A 9,096-nucleotide genomic window follows, 5' to 3' on the forward strand; every position below is an offset into this window, starting at 1 on the left:
TCTAGAGTTTTTTCTTTTTAAATTACATTGATTTATAGCTTATTCCTACAATGTTTGGAAATGGAGTTTGCTTTTATAATTTGCATTATAAGTATGGATAAAAGAAAATGGATTTGAATTTTTTTATTGCTTAAAATATAAAATCTAAATTTCCAAATTATAATGCTTCTTGCGGTTTTTTTTTGTTACTCTCTTGCCCTTTACCAAATGCAGATGATTAAACCAAACTTATCCTTAAATGAAAATGAGATGCAATATATTTCATACAGAAGGTTTTGAAATGCCTTAACATTTTCAATGGGGAAATCTATAGGATCCCTGTTACTATCATAGTCTATAAATGGTCGATGTAATATAAAAATGACTTTGGGGAATTATACACAACGATGATTAGCATCGAGTAATGTTAGAGTAATTGTTAGCAATGATCATTTTTGCTTTGCGAGCACCGAGGATGAGTTGAACAGATGGCGCGTGAACATATTTTTGTCATTTGCTCTGCTCCTCTTCCTCTGCCCCCCAATCCTGTTGTTTGTATCTGCCATCCTCTGTTTCTCTCGCTGCTGCCATGAAAATATCCTCGGAAGCCTCATTTTGTTCCCCGACTTTATTATCACCAGGATGCCGTTCTGTTCCACAACACCATCTTCTACAACCTGCAATACGGCAACATAAACGCCACAGCGGAGGAGGTGTACCAAGTGTCACGTTTAGCAGGCCTCCATGATGCTATCCTCAGGATGCCCCATGGCTATGACACCCAGGTTGGAGAGCGGGGCCTCAAGCTGTCAGGTCTGCTGCACATTTATGTCTACTCATTGTACGCGGTCTCCCGGATGCGAACCAGAGCTGTGTGTTTTGTCTCGCTCCCCTGATTGCATTCTTATGTAAAGAATTTAAAAGCTCAGCTGTCATCCTGTTAATTAGCTACTAATAGCTTATGTTCTATTGATAAAGCTCAGGAAAGGCTTGGAAACAAAACCCAGCCTGTTGTATGTTTGATGAGATTTACAATAATGAGATACAGACAGCTATTGTTTAAAGTCAAGTTTGACTTTCAACAATATTAGATATCAATATCAAATATCAGACATCACAACACTAAGCTTTTTTATATAATTTCTTTAAAATTGAAGAGATTGTTTCTGATTTGAAACATTTTCATCACCTATTTATTCTTTAAAGAAGATAACAAAAATATATTTTTACTGTAGCTCAGGCTCCTTGTGTATCCTAGTGAAACCCCCCTGACATTTCAGTTCTTCGGATTTCTATATATTTTGGTTGTACTTTTGGGTACGTAAAGATACACCAAAATAATGGCAAAGTTTTAATTTAGTTTGTTTTTAAATTTTTTTAAAACCTGCCTCATGTTTGCTCCTGCTACATTTCTATGTTGCTACGCTAAATTAGCATTAACTCTGTTTCATATGACTTGTTGAAATTCAACTCATAACAATTTCAGTAATTAGTTAATGTTTAACAAACCTTACAGAAAATGTTGTTCTCCCTGCTTTAGAAATGTAGGGCTTGTCTTGACTTGTAAAATTTAATGACAAATGTTCAGCTGCATTTGGGTACTTGCGTTCACATCAGTGTACTGGAGCACAGAACAGGTCAGAAAGGAAAACGTGGCAGACATCACATTTTTTACTTTGAACATCAGTGCAAAGATGAAAAAACTTTGTTGGCAGAAATCCAGATTTGCTGGATTGACAAATTAATATGCAAACGCTATGACGCAATCTGCAAGCTGTTCTCGTGTAAATACATGACCATGTTAATTAAACTAAAATCACCCAAATCTGCTCATTCCATGAACCTCCATGCTGTGCCCCTAAGGACCTTCCCTCCTGCTAAAAAAAAACAGCTACTCATTATATCACAAATGGTGACAACAATGTTAGGACATCTGTCTGTGGGCTGATCTCCAGGGAAACAAGTCATCCAGGAAGACAATAAGCTGACACACTCGAGCCGTTCCTCCATCTCTAAAACCAAGGTCACACCTTCACCACTTTCACAGATGTCTTCTGCTTTTCCACGACAAATGACAAACAACATAAATTGGTTCTCTTGTAGATTGTCATGAGGATGTGGAAATTTGAAAGAGTTTGCAGTATTCCTCTCAGACTGCGTGTAGCTATAAGCATAAAAAAAAAACAGTTCTTAGAGCTAAATGTTTCCAAAATTGCAATTTGTCAGACCTTCTTCACCTGCAGTTTGGACAAAGAAACGCTGTTAAAGTGTTGAGCACTAAATCACCTCACTGTTTTATAGCAAAAATAATTTAATTAAAAGTTAAAAGGACTTGAATTCAAATAGATAAATAGAATCTTATAAATACAGAGCCATATCCTCTGTCAGACACAGCAAAGGGCTTCTTAATAACACTGAGCCTCCTCCATGTTCCCAGCAGATATTAGGGAGTGCAACTGCTGAAAGCTTCAGTTTTGTGGGTGGTTGCATGATTTTATGTTGCAGCATTAAGGCCTTTTTTTCCCTGCAAGGGCCTGGCCCTGTTGTTTCCGGACCTGGCTGTGTTGCATTGAGCAGAGGGCCGCCACGAAAGTGGCGGGTATCAACATACCAAGCAAATTCTTGTCAAAGTTACTTACAAAAGTTACGCAGGCATACGTGAGACATTTGGATTAATTGAATAACTTTCAGTGAACATTTAGCTTTTTTTTTTTTTTTTCAATGAGTAGTGTTAATTTTGTTGGCATGAGTCACTGATAACTGGCACCAGATCTTGGAACATTTTCAGTGAGCTACACCTGGCTGTTTTGAGTTAAAGTAAAAAATAAATAAAAAATACATCTTGCTTCTAAAAATTATTTGTATTTCTGATGAAACATTTGAAATGGCAGCGATGTCGTTTTTAAGCATTTGCTCAGAAACGTTTCCCTTGGATCACAAACGGCTAAGTTGTCAAAATAAACTTTGTCTGTGCAGAGAAACGGCTACAAACTCCATCAGAGTTTCAGTTAATCACTTCCACCATCGCTGCGCTGTCATTCATTTCTTCATTTTAAGACCATAAGTGTGTTTAAGTGCAGGCTGCCTGTAAGTTGTCCTAATTCATCAACACGAGACTTTGTGCAATCGGTTCTTAGCGTCACTCACTTAGCCCACGTAAACAGGGCTGTGAACCGTTTCGTCTTCGACGCGCAATTACCAGCGGCATGTGGAGCGAGTGAGAGAACGGACAAATAAAGACATGACTAAGTTCTCATTATTTCACTGCTGCGTACGTGACAGCTGCCAGCGAGCGATGAGAGGAGGGTGTGGATCAGGAAGGGCCAGCGTGCGTCGCGGTGCTCGTCGCTCTCCACTGCCAGCCATGTTACACTCGCTGAAAGCCGCTTTCTTTCAGAGGCCACACGCCGCTCGCATGTAATAAAGCCGAGTCAGACACAGTGGGAGAAATCTTTGAGCCCTGCTGACTTTTTCCTCACAATTAAATGAAAGTCTGTTTTTTTTTTTTTTTCACAGACTCAAAGCCCGCAGCAGTGCTATTGTGTGAGCAATGGCCCCTCGGTTTGTGGCAGTAATGAAGAGACGAGCCAAACGGCAACTTGTTGCCCGTCTTTGCGTATGTCAAACACCGCAGCTCTCTCCACCTCTTATTAATAACGTCTCTTTGTCTGTTTCAGCGGGGAGAAGCAGCGCGTCGCCATCGCCCCGCCATCCTCAAGAACCCGCCCATCCTCCTGTACGACGAAGCGACTTCGTCCCTGGACTCCATCACAGAAGAGGTCGGTCCTGCCGCCGAGACAGACATCGGCATGCGTGCATAATAACAGTTCGCACTGTCTGCATACACATTTAGCAGCACAAACACCCACTCAGTCACCTGCTGTAGGTACACAATAATTCAGCTCCCTCCTGCGTCACATACCTGCTGTGACACACACACACGCACACGCGCACTGCACCCCAATGCACTCCTCCCCCCGCCACCTGCCTCTGTTTCTCCCACTTAATCTCCAGCTCAGCTTAAACCACACGGTCTTTGTAAATGTTACATCTAATGAGAAAGTTCAGCACGATCTTTCTGAACTTGTGCAGAAAAAATCCCCGAGTTGGGCAGCAAACGTGGCTGTTAATTGAGTTTTTTTATTTTTTTTACTGTTGCCTCTCATAACAAAGATGTTTTTAGATTATCATATGCACACAGTGGAAAGAAAAGCAAATGAAGGTGGATGTTGCTGAGCAACATTGTATTGACTTTGAGTGTCTCTGTCGAATCAAGGTGTGGGAATATGTTTCATATATATTCTGTCATTCATGCACTTTTCACACCACAGTTATTGCAAACTGTTTTCCTGTGATTAGGGGATCCTATTGTAAGGCTTAGGATGTTAAACAGAGCCCTTCAGACGTATCCACTTCCTGTGAACTTTTTCACATTTTCTCACATTAAAACAGCAACCTTCAATAATGTTCAATGGATTTTGTCGGACAGACCGACTCCAAGAGCGTATGGTTGTGAAGCGGAAGAAAATGACGCATCTTTAAAAACATTGAATTCTTCGGTGTGGAGGGAAATGATAAATGCTTTAAGAAGCTGAAAATTAAAACATAGCACCTTTCTCATATTTTCTTTGGGTGCAATTTGTAAGTCGTGGATTTTTTTCTCTCCACTCCACAATTATATACTCTATTATGTCGATTATCACACGAAAGTTGCAAGAAAACAAATTGCTGCAGGTTTCGATCATTTTCTCTGTGCTTCCAGAGCATCCTGAGTTCAACGAAGGAGATATAAAGGACCGGACGTCGCTGTTCATCGCCCACCGGCTGTCCACAATCGTAGATGCGGATGAGATTCTGGTCCTCAATCAGGTGAGAGCTCCCCTGTGCGTCTTTAGCGTGGCCGCATACCTTCGCTCGTTAACATTTCATTCAGAACATAGGGGTGATGGGAAGCGAATCATATCGCGCTGACTTTCTGAGCCCAAACATCCTCAGTGTTAATTGCCAGTCCAATTAGTTACGTTTGCATTGAAGAGAAGGACGATGACCTGCACTCCGCGTAACCTTCGGCACTCCGTATCTGCCAGCAATGAGCATATAGCCCGCCGCGCCGGTTTGGCACTCATTTATTTCCCACCGTTACCTTTTCCTCATTGTATGTGATAAAAACCTGCTTCGTTTAACTTTTCTCATTAACTTCAACAACAACAGGACGTCTGTCTGCAGAAGAGAATGTATTATTTTCTCCATAAGGGCTCATTAAAGCAGTCTGACTCGACTGGCTGCTTGGTCAGATGGCTCGTGTGTTGTCTCCGTGTCTAATAATGTATGGGCCATCTTCCAGACACTGATGAGGCCTTGTTCAGGGCTATACATGGCTCCTCAGATGGCTCCTCGACAACCGTGATTGTTCTAACTGTGGCAGCAGTGAATCTCTTTTCTGCGTCCAGGCGAGCGGAAATAAGCAGCGCCGCGCACGGCTGTAAACACAAAAGAGACCAGGAGTGAAGTCGGTTATTATCTAGAAAGTAAGAGTTAATATAGAAGCGATGCAGGTGAGCTGACATTTCCACCAGTGCTTGAGCGGAGGATAAAATGAGAGGAGACTTCTTTGAACTGCTTGTCTCGTTCCGTGTTCCCGGAGTCAGATGGCGGGATCAGAGGGTTGTGACGAGGAGCACGTCTGCGTGTGATGTCGCCACAGTGTTTGCTAGTGTCACCAGCAGAGGACTGCCTGGGTGCTCATTAAAATAACGAGCAGGGTACAGTCACATGCTCGTCCTGGGTGTGCTAAAGACACTGCCAACACCTCTGCACGCTCAGCCGAGGTGGGGGAAGGGGATGCCCTCGTTTGTGTGTTGGCTGCGTGGGAGGGGAAGCGTTTGTCGTTTTCGTCCACGAGTTGTGTTTTTTTTTTTGTTTTTTTTTTGCGAGAATGCAACAGTTGTTGGGAGGCGTCGCGGACTCTAGCACGCGGTCACGACGCAGCGCCGACTGCGCTTGTGGCCACTTCATTTTAATCTTAGCGTTCGTTCCTCTCTTGTGTTTCCAGGGCAAAGTGCAGAGCAAGGCAACCACCACGCCCTCCTCGCCACCCCAGGCAGCTTAACGCAGAACTGTGGAACGCTCAGAACAGCAAAATCCTGAACAGCGGCGCCGGCAAGAACTCAGCCGAGCCGCCGGCCGAACGGCTGTCCAGAAGGAGGAGGAGAGAAAGAAGCTGCAGGAGGAGATCCTGAACAGCGTGAAGGGCTGCGGGAACTGCTCCTGCTGAGAGGAGCCTCCACCACCATGTTCCTCCATCCTCACAGACGGCCTGCGCTGGAATCCTCGAGCCGGAGACCGGGCCGCTTCTCCGTCTCTCCTCCTCTTTCAACTAAAGGCCGCCGCCGCACGCCAAAATGGGAGGTGGAGCACAACAGGGAGCAAGTGTGTTTAGCTCTGGCTTGTGGCCAGATTTCAAGCTTTCATGCCAGTTTCTGAGCTGAAGCAAAAGCGTAAGAGACTCCATGTATCAAATACGTGTGTTGGAGACATCTGTTCCCAACATGGCCGTCTCCTTCTCCTCATTTTGGACATCTGGTTTAGTGACATCTTTCATTTGCACTGGAAACATGTAATCACTTGCATATGCCTTGACGTCGACAGAATTTGTATGGATTTAGTTTTTTAAATATTCATAAAAAAGAACTGACCCTAGAGTTTGCATTTTCATGTTTTATTCAAAGTGTGTACATATCTCAGTACATGCTGCAGTTGAAATCCTGAACTACAAGACAGATTGAACACTATTACATAGAGGAGACGCTCCTCTAATATTCACCAATACTGATTAAGGCACATAACTTTATTTGCAATCTCTATTCAGAATATTAAAAATCTGCTTATGGCATTGTTTATCTGCCCAGATTCATTCAGATTTTTTCATTAATAAATCTTACACCATAATATGAGGGAAGAGCTCTAAATGTTTCTCTTTCATATCTAAACATCTCATAACAAAAGGGTATTGAGGTTTAAAAGTCAATGACGGCTTTTAGATTGTGACCAAATACGAGTCTTCCTCTGCAAAGTATCGTGTTATCATGTCCTCATCTTTCCGGTGAATGGTTTGGTTGCGGCGGGCACAGTTTCCTTCAGATCTATCCGTTTTGTATCTAAATGAAGAATATTCAGATATGTTGTACAATACGCTGTCAAATACTTTTCTAAAGAAACCTGCACCATGTTGATGTGAGTTACTTGCAGAAAATGTAATAAATTTTGGTGTTTTGACAAAAATGACTTTTCTCTTTAATCAAAGCAAAGATAAATGGAAGATGGCTTCTTCTAAAAATTGCTTGATTTTATTCATTTATTTTATTCCCTTAGTTTGTTTAAACCCAGGGGAAACAAATAATGAACATTTACAAAGTAAATTTTAATGTACATGACTGATTAATTTATACCTTTTGTCCTTTGCACAGGTGGATGGGAAAAGGGAGCAAAAAGCATATTAAATAAAGTTTTAAAACGGTAACTGTGACAAAATTTTGCAATATTCTGATGGTTTTAGTTACTGGCCTCGATTTATTAGTAACTGGATAGGAAGAAGACGTGCAGAAAATGATTCATGGACTTTTTTCCCTGGGTACAATAATTTATATTTCAAAATATGACTGGTTGTATGTTTTTGATTTTTTTGACTAAGACTTTCAAACCTTGTATGCTACATTAATGTGATCTAAAGCAGTTTTACAGGCCGATTCCCAACTTGTAATGCAATAATATTTTAGAGGTTAACATGTTTAAAAGTGTTTCTGCAGGGTCACAGAAGTCACAATATTGTATTAAAATTCATAGTTCCAGGCTTATGCATTGAGTTTTAAATGTAAGAAATAATCTGGATATTCCATGCTGCAGTTCTTTGAAAACAGTTTCTGGAAAACTTTGGACGAGTCTTCATTTTGTTTTTGGTCAGCAGGTCTTTTCGCCTGTCGGCTCCTCAAAGGCCGTCCACTGTTTCTCCATTTGTGGACAATAGATCCAACCGAATCACCTGAATCATTAAGCATTAGAAGTGACTTTGTAACTTTTATGATGTGGCGTTTTGGAGATGTTTTAGCCTCTTTTGAAGATGCAGGTCAGGGAGTAACCAGGTATTGCTGTGGCTATTACAGTTAGTTTGAAGATCTGAAGCACACAAACTGAGGAAATCTGGCTGATACATTTTCACAACTTTTTTTTTTTGCATTAATCCTAATTAATGAGAACTAAAAAAAATATCCAGCAGCTAAGCAGAATTTTCCCATTACATTAAAGATGAATTCACTTTTCTCTTTTTGTCTTTGTAGTCGACTGTCCTGAGAACCACTAAAGCCAAGTCTGCTCTCCTAATTATCTCTTGATGTGATATTGTTCCCTGCAGGCCCGGGCTATTTCTAGTTTTGTTGTGTCCAGTACTATTACATAAATAATGTTAAAAAAAACAACAACAACAAAACATCTCTCAGTGACTGCTGGTTCCTTTCAACTTTCTGCAAACACTGGGACTGATTCATTATATCCATTGTGGATGTATGCACACCAGAGACCATATTTAATTTAAATCAAATGTAATGTATAACAGAGAAGTTTACTTTCCCAGATTAGCTATATTGAAGTTGCCTTGAAAACTGCCAGGGCTTGAAGAAAAAAAAACTATAATTGCGATGAAGAGGACAGGAAATTAATAACAGCAGGAGAACTTTTTCACACTTCAAATAGGATTTATAAAAACACAGCACATCCTATAGAAGTAAGTTTATGAGGCTACGATGAAATCATGATCAGAAACTACATCATATAAATTGCATAGCCTAAAACATCCCAGCTTGATGATGCGGACATTAAAATTTCAGATTTAGCCTGAGGACAGGTATTTTTCATTCTCAGGAAGCCATCTTCAAAGTTCGCCAGCTGCACCAAAATACCAACATGTTGGTTGAAGGAGGAGCAGAAAAAGAAAGAGTGCAGTCCTCGTGTCGAAATCCTTTATTTACTTTAAAAAGAACAATCCTGATTTATTAAAATGAGCACTTCAGCTCGTCCTTCAACAACGTGCCAGAATCAGCCGTAGAATCAAAGCTCCTGCAGTCC

Source organism: Poecilia reticulata, chromosome 10 (genome assembly GCF_904066995.2).
Source record: "Poecilia reticulata chromosome 10, P_reticulata-male-v2, whole genome shotgun sequence".
NCBI lineage: Eukaryota > Metazoa > Chordata > Actinopteri > Cyprinodontiformes > Poeciliidae > Poecilia > Poecilia reticulata.